We start from the raw sequence: 11340 nt of genomic DNA, 5'->3' as shown, positions 1-11340 counted from the left end.
ACCTACCAAAAGTAGTCCAAGAGAGGACAACCAGTGAACTGGTGACACGGTCATGTGTGCCCAAGGTTCATTGATGCATGTGGGGAGCAAAGACTATCCCATCTGCTCTGAACCCACAGAAAAGCTACTTGTGGCAATGGGGACATGATCAACCATTGGCTGTGGGTGGTGAGGAGTCAGGTAGAACTAGCAGGTAACACAAAATGAGCTTCACCTGTGTCAAATTACCGACAATGCACTAATGCATGTTTTTTGTGTGCTTGCAGAGAAGCTGGTGAGCAGAGAGAGAGAACCAGCACAGTGCTGTGTGCATGTGTGAAGTATTAAAGAAAGCTGAAGAGCTCATATTACAATAATAAACCCACCTCAAGTTGTCACAAGCCTGTCTCCTGGTTCCTCAAAAACCATGAGAGTGTTCCACTGGTGCCAAAACTTGGGAACATGAGGAATAAGGGACATCATGGAGTCCTTATCCATTGCCAAGAACATCCAGACCCTCAGCTGCTGTGCTGCAGAGGTCTGCGCTTAGCTGAGCATGCAGTAGCTGGTCTGCTTGTTGCCACTATTGATGGGGGAAGCCCAGCTTGTGACCCACCAGCTCCCAGTCACCAACCTGCTGGAATACCTGGACCCAAAGTGGGCCATCTTGCAATGGATCAGCAGCACCGTCATCACTTCTGCTCACTGACATTCATTGAGCTCAGCTGCCTGTTCACCTTTACCCAACAGCTCTGCAACATCTGTTGAAGGTGGTTGCTGACTGAGGAGAGTGACACTGATGTCATTGACCACATGGTACTGGGGCAATTCATCATTTGGCTGCTGGAGGGGATGGCAGAATGGGTCCAGTGCCACTGCCCAGCATCACTAGAGAAGGCAATTGAGCTGGCTCAGTACCATGTGAGAGTGTTTCCTGAGACAGACACACTGCCCCTCTTTGCTCTGTCTCTCTTGCTATTTTTCTATCCCTCTATCTCTTCCCCCCCCACCCTACTCCCTTCCTGGCACCAGAGAAATGGAGGCCAATTCTCCCAAAACTGACTCCCTGAACTTGTAATCTTCTCTGCTGTTCCTCATGCCCTTCCCTCTCCTTTCCAAGGTCTCCACTAAACTATCTCTCTCTCAACAGGTGGCATCATCTGTGCCCACCAGGATTGAGGCAAAGCCTGGACAGCTGTGCAGGAGCAATAGGAAAGCCAAACCATTCCAGGTTGAGCATTCCCTGCTGGTAGCAGGAATCCTGACCCAGATTCCTGATGTGCCTCAGCCCTCCCCTGATTGAGCAGAAATGCACCATGCATCAGTAAGTATTCAAGGGAGTACACGTCAAGTCCTTGATGGACCTGGGGATGTCATCAAACCACAGTTCATCAAAGCCTGATTCAATCCGGGGCATTAGGAAATTCCACTCTCCTACCCATATTCTTCAGTCATTAAGGATATTAAGGACAATAAGGATATTGATGCAGGACAATCAAATCCAGGAAGAGATGACCCAGTTGTACATTCCAAAGAGCTGTAGGCCACCCAAATCTGCCAGCCACCCAAAGAGCACCACTGCACCATTTACTATTGTAAATTGTGTAAAACACAAACCTGGTTATAATTTAATACATTCGAAGTTCTTCATACTCATATAATGTATGTAGCCTCGAAAAATAAGTCTACCCAGTTAATTCCATTGCTTATTATTTACAGGCCCCCGGGGCCATATTCTGAGTTTCTTTCTGAATTTGCAGATTTTATCTCAGATCTGGTTATTTCCTTAGACAAAGCTTTAGTTGTCGGAGATTTTAATATTCACTTCGATAACCCAGAAGACCCTTTAAAAACAGCGTTTGTGTCCATCTTAGATTCAGTCGGGATTAAGCAGAATGTCATAGGACCGACCCATAATGGTGGTCACACCCTTGATCTAATACTAACATTCAGATTAAACATAGACAATATAGTCATACTTCCACAGTCTGAAGCTATCTCAGATCATTGTCTCATCTCATTTAAAATATGTCTGAGTAATAATATATGCACCTCACCACGCTACTGTATTAAACATACTTTCATGTCAACTACTGCACAGAGCTTTATAAATGATCTCCCAGAGCTGTCAACTTTGATTGGGTCACTGTCAGCCCCTGCAGAACTTGATCAGGCAACTGAATGCTTAGAGTCAACATTCCGCCATACTTTAGATAATGTAGCTCCTCTAAAAAGGAAAATGGTCAGAGACAAAAAATTAGCACCCTGGTATAATGATGACACTCGCACATTAAAACAGACCACTCGAAAATTGGAATGTAAATGGTGTCAAACAAAATTGGTAGTGTTCAAATTAGCTTGGAAGGAGAGCTTCCTGAAGTATAGAAAAGCTCTTAGTGCTGCGAGATCAACATATTTCTCCTCCCTAATAGAAGATGACAAAAATAATCCTAGATTCCTATTTAATACTGTAGCAAAATTAACCAGGAATAAGTCCACTATCAACACATGCACACCTGCAGTATGTAGTAGCAACGACTTCATGAATTTTTTTAATGACAAAATTGAGAATATCCGACAAAAAATTCAAACTACTAATTTGAGGTTAGACAATGAAAGTGACCTTGTAGTTAACAATATAACTGTATCAGATCATCAGTTAGAATGTTTTACTCCCCTAAAAGAAACTGAATTACTTTCATTAATCTCTACATCAAAAGCCTCAACTTGTGTACTAGATCCCTTACCGACACATATATTCAAACAGATAATGCCTGGAGTAATTGAACCACTTCTAAAAATAATAAATTCTTCTCTTATGATTGGCTATGTACCCAAATCCTTTAAACTAGCAGTTATCAAACCCCTGATTAAAAAACCTGACCTTGATCCCTGTCAGCTGTCCAATTATCGGCCAATATCAAACCTCCCCTTTATCTCCAAGATCCTTGAAAAAGCTGTGGCACAGCAGTTATGCTCATATTTACATAGGAATAACATCCATGAAATGTATCAGTCAGGATTTAGACCTCATCATAGCACAGAGACAACACTGGTTAAAGTATTAAACGACCTACTGTTGGCGTCTGATCAGGGCTGTGTCTCGCTACTTGTGTTGCTTGACCTTAGTGCAGCATTTGATACCATTGATCATTCCATTCTTCTGGACAGACTAGAAAATGTTGTGGGAGTTAAGGGAATGGCCCTCTCCTGGCTCAGGTCTTATCTAACTGATCGTTATCAGTATGTTGATATAAATGGTGATATTTCTAGACGTACCGAGGTAAAGTTTGGTGTTCCACAAGGTTCTGTCTTGGGTCCACTGCTTTTTTCTCTATATATGTTACCTCTGGGCGATATTATTCATAAACATTGTATTAGTTTCCACTGTTATGCTGATGACACACAGTTGTATGTCTCTGCAAAACCTGATGAGAGACACCAGCTTAATAGAATTGAGGAATGTGTTAAGGACATTAGACACTGGATGCTTATTAATTTCCTTCTGCTTAACTCTGACAAGACTGAAGTACTTGTACTAGGACCACATACAGCTAGAAGTAAGTTTTCTGATTACACAGTAACTCTGGATGGCCTTTCTGTTTCTTCACGTGCAGCAGTAAAAGACCTCGGAGTGATTATTGACCCCAGTCTGTCATTCGAAACTCACATTGATAACATCACCCGGATAGCTTTCTTTCATCTCAGAAATATTGCAAAGATAAGAAATTTAATGTCATTGCATGATGCAGAAAAACTAGTCCATGCTTTCGTTACCGCCAGGTTGGATTATTGTAATGCCTTACTGTCTGGATGTTCCAATAAGTGCATAAACAAGCTCCAGTTTGTTCAAAATGCAGCAGCAAGAGTCCTTACTAGAACTAGAAAATATGACCACATCACGCCTGTCTTATCCACACTGCATTGGCTCCCAATCAAATTTCGTATTGATTATAAAATACTACTATTGACCTTTAAAGCACTAAATGGTCTCGCACCACAGTACCTGAGTGAACTTCTGCTCCTTTATGACCCGCCACGCCTACTTGGATCAAAAGGTGCAGGCTATCTGCTGGTACCTCGTATAGTGAAGGCTACATCAGGGGGCAGAGCCTTTTCTTACAAAGCCCCACTGTTATGGAACAGCCTTCCAAGTAATGTTCGGGAATCAGACACAGTCTCAGCATTTAAGTCTAGGCTGAAAACATATCTGTTTAGTCAAGCCTTTTGTTAATGGTGTTTATGAGGTAAAGGAGTAGATCTGGAGGGTCCTCAGACATAGAGTGTTTTGGTAAACTGGGATGTATAGATGCTGTCAGTCCCCACTCGCTTGCTCACTTGAGTTTGTTGACGGTGTAGTGGCTGGCGGCTTTATGTCCTGGGGCTCCCTCATGCCTGTGTTACCTTCTGGCTCTCTCCTTTTAGTTATGCTGTCATAGTTAGTTGCCGGAGTCCCTGCGTGTACTCGGTGCAATATGTATACTGTTCCTACTTATTCAGGTGACATTGGGCATACTTAACCACCTGTGTTTTCTTTCCCTCCCCCCCACCCCAAATCTGTCCCTCTGAGTTACATGGAGTCAACAGGAAATTTTTTGGTGGAGAGGGTGGAGACCTCGACTGGCTATCGTAGCCTGCAGGGAATCGGCCGTCAGACTTCTGTCGCATGTCCCAGACCCGGTGAAATGTAACTGAATTGTCTTGGCCAGCCCTAAGGGTCCCCTCTGCATCTCATCATTGCTGAGGAGTGTGCTCCCATCACCCAATCAAGCATCCAGCCAGAGCAGGTCATGATATATTTTACCATATTAACATGCCATTGTTGTGTGTTATGCCTGATGTAAAGACTCTCGTCTCTGCGAGCCTACCACACAGATTTAATACTTGTCATTTTTAGGGCATACCTAACAACGTGTTTTCTTTCTCTCTCTCTCTTCCCCCCCCAATCTGTCCCTCTGAGTTACATGTTGATCCTGGGATTGAGATGCTGGTCTCTTTTGCCCCTAGGACCTGCTTGATCCATCCTGGTGCCCTGTGTCTGGTCGGAGTTTTGTTGCGCCGCTCCTGTGAAGGACTGCCCCATGAGGACAGTTGAGGGTTATACCTGTTAAAACTGTTAATATTATAGTCAGGCTGTCTGTTGTTGCCCAAATGAGGATGGGTTCCCTTTTGAGTCTGGTTCCTCTCGAGGTTTCTTCCTCATGTCGTCTGAGGGAGTTTTTCCTTGCCACCGTCGCCACAGGCTTGCTCATTGGGGATAGATTAGGGATAAAATTAGCTCATGTTTTAAGTCGTTCAAATTCTGTAAAGCTGCTTTGCGACAATGTTTATTGTTAAACGCGCTATACAAATAAACTTGAACTATTGATCAAGATCCCTTTTGAAAGAATTGGCATGGATCTCATCAGGCTATTAGATTGGACTGCACGAGGGCATCACTTTTAGTCTGAGTGGATTATGCAATGCAATACCTGGAAGCAGTGCATCTTTGGAAATTTTCTTCAGGCAGTGTTGCAGAGGCACTCTTCCATGTTCTCTCCCGAGTTGGGATCCCAGAAGAGATCCTGACTAATCAAGGCACAATGTATAGGTCATGCAAACTGTATGAATTTTTGGTTATTAAATCATTTCAAACCAGTGTGTACCATTTGCAAACATGTCGATCCCTTTAATCAGATCCTTAAAAACATGATTTCTAAGTTCATGCACAAATGACACTAGAAATTGGGATAGATGGCTGGAACCCTTCCTATTTGCAGTTTGAGTGTTCCCGCAAGCCTCCAAGGGGTTCTCCCCATTTGAGTTATTGTATGGTTGCAAGAATCCTGGTGTCTTGGACATCATTAGGGAAAATTGGGAGGAGGGACAATCTATGAGTAAAAATGAAATTCAGTATGTTCTTGATCTGAGAGCAAAACTCCACTCACTGAGTCACCTAACCCATGAGAATTTTCTACAGGTGCAAGAACAGCAATCCCAGCTGTATAATGGGGGCTCAGCTACGTGAATTTGCACCAGGAGAAACTGCATGTGATATTTAATGTTCAAATTGATCAAATTTATTGTTTTTTGTAAATATGCACTCATTCTGAATTTGATCCCTGCAACACACACATTCCAAAAAAAGTTGGGATGGGACAACAAAAGACTGGGAAAGTTGTGGAATGCTAAAAAAAAACATGTTTGGAACATTCTATAGAGAAACAAGTTAACTGGCAATTGGAAAGGCTCAGTCATTTACAAGCAAGATTCAGCACTGTGGAAAAACTGCACGGGCAAATAGTCTAACAGTTTAATGACATTTCTCAATGTACAATTGCAAGGAATTTAGGGATTTCATCATTGCCAAAAATAATATCATCCATAACATCATCAAAAGTTTCCCAGAATCTAGAGAAATCTCTGCACGTAAGGAGAAAGGCTGAAAACCATCATTGAATGTGATCCTCGATTCCTCAGGCTGCAATTGCATTAAAACCCAACATGATTGCACAAAGAATATTGTACATGGGCTTGGGAACACTTTGGAAACAGTTTGTCACTGACTTATAAGTGAAAGCCATATATAAACAACATTCAGAGATGCCACCAATATCTCTGGGGAAAAGCTCCTCTGAGATGGAATAATGCAAAGTGAAAAAGTGTGCTGTGGTCTGATGAGTTCACATTTTAAACTGCTTTAGGAAATCATGGGGATTGTGTCCTCCAGGGTAAAGTGAAAAAGGACCACTTTTGTTGTTACCAACACAAAGTTCAAAACAGAGCATATTTGATGGTATGTGGGTGTATTAGTGCCCATGGCATGGGTAACTTTCACATCTGTGAAGGCACAATATAATCAATATAAAATTAGATCATACTGACTGTACAGCCGCTGCCAGCACCTTTGATCTAAAGGTGGGGTTATTAAATATTAGATCTTTTACATCTAAAGTGCTAATGGTTAATGAACTTATTACTGATCAGGAGTTTAATGTGTTGTGTTTAACAGAAACATGGATTAAACCAAATGAATATATAGTATTCTTCTCCCTGTGCTGCTACCTTGTCATCGTGGAGAGGCTTGTGTACCTTTATGAACATGTGAGCTATACCGGCAAGGTCCAAGTATAGGCCCCTGGCAGGTTTAACCATGCCAGGCAGGTTAAACCATGCCAGGCAGGTTACAGGTGAGAGGTCAGATGAAAGGCAGCACCTGGTCCTCCAGGTTGGGGGTTGGCATGGGGTCAACAACCCCATCTTGTAAAACTTTACACCTGTTATCGAAACTGTGAGAGAAACCAGATCCTAGGGCCAGAGAGGAAGCTCTAGTCAATATGCAGGCACCATGACAGCTCCTGGTGAAAGCCTACCTCAGGAAGCCAGAAGCTTGAATTGGAGTCTCCTAGGCCCTAAAAGTACAATTCGTATTGGAGCATGGAATGTCCGTACAATGTATGAAACCTCAAAAACAGCACAAGTCAGTAGAGAAATGCAAAACTACAACTTAGACATACTTGGTGTAAGCGAGTGTAGGTGGACTGGCTCAGGGCGCAAGGCAACTAGTGATGGCGTAACTATCCTCTACTCAGGCAAAGACAACCAACTGCCAATGGTGTAGCTCTGTTAGTCAACAAACAAACAACAAAATCTCTCTTAGAGTGGGAGCCCATTAGCGACAGGCTGATTAGAGCAAGGTTTGATTCTAGGTTCTATAGGCTAACAGTCCTGCAATGCTATGCTCCCACAAATGAAGCAGAAGAAGAGGCAAAAGATGAATGGTATGAACAGTTGCAACAGGCAATCTCCAAAGTCCTACAACATGACATGTTACTAATTATAGGAGACATGGGCCCTGTACTACGAAGCGGGTTTTCTGGCTTACCAGGGTAACTTCGAGAGTAACTTGATCACGTGCAGCGTAACTTCCCGATTAACCCATACTACGAAAGTTGGCTATGTTCAAACCGAGGTATGCTGCCATGGCAATTTACGCTGCATCTCAAACCTGCTCGTCTCAGGTTATGTTCTTGGTTAACCCGAGGTTTCCGATTAACCACACCCTTTTTAAACACCACCTCTCCACCGACATTTCCTCTAGAGACAATGCCAGCGTACCTGGATGACCCGTGCGATATCGGAGCGCAGATTAGCTGGGATTTATGGCTCTTTGATGGGATCCGCATCTTTGTGATCCGTTCTTTGAAAAGAGCCGTTCAAAAGACTGGCTCATTTGGCTCTTTTTAAATATTTATTCAGTTTAAAGAAGACAGCGTCTAAAGAAGCCAGATCCCTCTGCTTAGACAGTGACATCAATATTTCTGGACATACCTTTTATATAAAGCAACCTAGACTTACATTATTGTAACCCCTAAACGCTCATAAATAACCATTAAAAAACAATGAGGGCTTCAATGAATGTCCATGCAGAACGGCTTTTCTGTAAAAAAAAAAAAAGAACCCACTCAAGAACATAGTTATCAAGAACGCAAGAATATTTTATAGAAAAACACTTGTTTTACAAAAATATTTAAGTCTGAGATACAAAATAGATAAAACTACAATAAATATAACACAAGAACTAGTTATCACACAAGAACATTTTAATAGAAAAAAACAAACTTTCTATATTAAAAATATTGAAACTGTAACAAAAATAGATACAACTATAAACAGTCAGATAAATAGATAAAGTTATAACAAGAACACAAGATTATTTTAATAGGAAAAAAACAAACTATTAATGCAAAAAAAATATTATTAGAAAAATAGATACAACTAGACAGATAAATAAATGAAATACACAAAAATAGAACAAACAAAATGACGATAGAATAAATTAAATGAACGTCCCACAATATTATCATTAATATCACACAACAACATTATAAACTATATACAAAACAATTTGAACTATTAGGCAAACAGATAAAACTTGAATAAATAAAAGGCAAATGAATGCTTGCCTGCACGCGCGCGCGCGCGCACACACACACACACACACACACACACACACACACACCATTATGAATGATGTTTTTATATTTCATTTTCACCTGTTGCCAGGTGCGTTTGGCACTGCTGTTGCCTCTGAAATGTTCAAAGGACATACACCAACTTAGTCAAAGGGACTGAACAGTCAGTCATCCTAATTCATGTGACTCTGTGCACATATCAGCTTAAGTAGGCTACTCCATGAATTTACCATACCAAATTTTATTCAGGATTTTTCGGACATTAAACAAGCTATATGACTGGGGCCACGTCGAAGGACCATTTTCTGTGACTTGTGATTGATCATGAAGCTTTCTCTCATCCTATACTTCTGTTCTGGAACATGTAGAAGGGAGAATGTACTTACGCATTTACCCGATCGGCAATTCGTTGCCAACATGCTTGCCGCTCCTTACTGGCAGCCGCTCTGTTAGATTTTGCTCTTAATGTTGTTTTGAACTCCTCGTAGCTTTGCATTATGACAGCGCATTCTTCCTCCATGAAGTACGGTGACCGTGCCATTGTGAACAGTGGTGATTTGCGCTGATAACTTCCCCTTTAACGTGAACGCGCATTAACCCTGATTAGGTTAACACAGGTTCAACAAATCAACTTCATAACTGGCGTCGTAGTACCGTTTAACGCCAAACAAGATAACCAGGTTTTGTCAACCCCGGTTTAGCGGGGGAACCCTGGGTTACTTCTGGGTAGGTTGACCTCCGTTCGTAGTACAGGGCCCTGAATGCCAAAGCTGGGAGCGATAACTCTGGAAGGGAGTATGCAATGGGACAACATGGGTGCGGAGTCATTAACGACAATGGGGAAAGATTAGTTGACCTTTGCCTTAGTAATAGGTGCATAATTGGAGGGACGATCTTTCCTCACAAAAACATTCACAAACTGACATGGATGTCCCCAGATGGGCATACCATAAACCAAATTGATCACATTATTATTAATAAGAAGTGGCAGAGATCACTCCTGGATGTCAGAGTCTACCGTGCGGCTGATGTTGGCAGTGACCACCACCTAGTGGTAGCCAAGGTCAGGCTGAAACTAAGGGCAATACCTCCCACCAAACAAAGATGCAAAGTATATGATGTCCACAAACTGCATGTACCCAAAATCAGGAAGGAGTTTGCCATTGAACTTAGAAACCGCTTCAAAGCCCTAGAAAACACAGAAGACACAGAGGACCAGGATGTTGTGGAAACAACCTGGGACACTATTACGACAGTGTACAGAGACATGGCAAAAAGTGTCCTAGGCTTCAGAAAGAGGAAAGACAAAGAGTGGATAACACAAGAGACATGGAACAAAATAGATGACAGGAGAAACATCTCATCTCATTATCTCTAGCCGCTTTATCCTGTTCTACAGGGTCGCAGGCAAGCTGGAGCCTATCCCAGCTGACTACGGGCGAAAGGCGGGGTACACCCTGGACAAGTCGCCAGGTCATCACAGGGCTGACACATAGACACAGACAACCATTCACACTCACATTCACACCTACGGTCAATTTAGAGTCACCAGTTAACCTAACCTGCATGTCTTTGGACTGTGGGGGAAACCGGAGCACCCGGAGGAAACCCACGCGGACACGGGGAGAACATGCAAACTCCGCACAGAAAGGCCCTCGCCGGCCCCGGGGCTCGAACCCAGGACCTTCTTGCTGTGAGGCGACAGCGCTAACCACTACACCACCGTGCCACCCACAGGAGGAACATGAAAAGTAAATTACTCAGTACTAAGATACAACATGTAAAGGCCGAGTATAGGGCAAAGGATAAAGAAGTCAAGAGAAGTGCTCGTAGAGATAAGAGAGCCTTCGTGGAGGAATTGGCCAGTGAAGCTGAAAATGCTGCATCAAGGGGGGGAACTGAGTAGAGTGTATAAGAACACCAAAAGGTTATGTAACCAAAACACCACCAGTTCTGTTCCAATCAGAGATAAGCAGGGCAAAATGTTAACAACTGAAAGGGAACAAGCAGCAAGGTGGGTACAGCACTTTGAAGAGGTATTTAATAGACCAGACCCTGACGAACCCGTAGACTCTGAATCCTCTGATGATGACACCATTGACAGCAGCCCGCCTTCCCAGGCCGAGGTAGAGGCAGCCATTAGGGCAATGAAGAATGGTAAGGCACCTGGCATTGACTCACTACAGGCAGAGCTATTGAAAGCGGATTGTGCCACAGCCACTCTTGTACTTACAGATCTGTTTGCAAAGATTTGGGAACATAAAACCATTCCAGATGATTGGTCTAAGGGCCTTATCTTTAAAATTCCAAAGAAAGGTGACCTCAGCAATTGTGACAACTGGCAAGGAATAACGCTCCTATCCATTCCGAGTAAGGTCTTCTGTAGAGTTCTCCTTAAAAGAATTGA

The sequence above is a fragment of the Neoarius graeffei genome, chromosome 11 (genome assembly GCF_027579695.1).
Source record: "Neoarius graeffei isolate fNeoGra1 chromosome 11, fNeoGra1.pri, whole genome shotgun sequence".
Taxonomy (NCBI): Eukaryota; Metazoa; Chordata; class Actinopteri; order Siluriformes; family Ariidae; genus Neoarius; species Neoarius graeffei.
Note: the sequence above shows the minus strand (reverse complement) of the source record.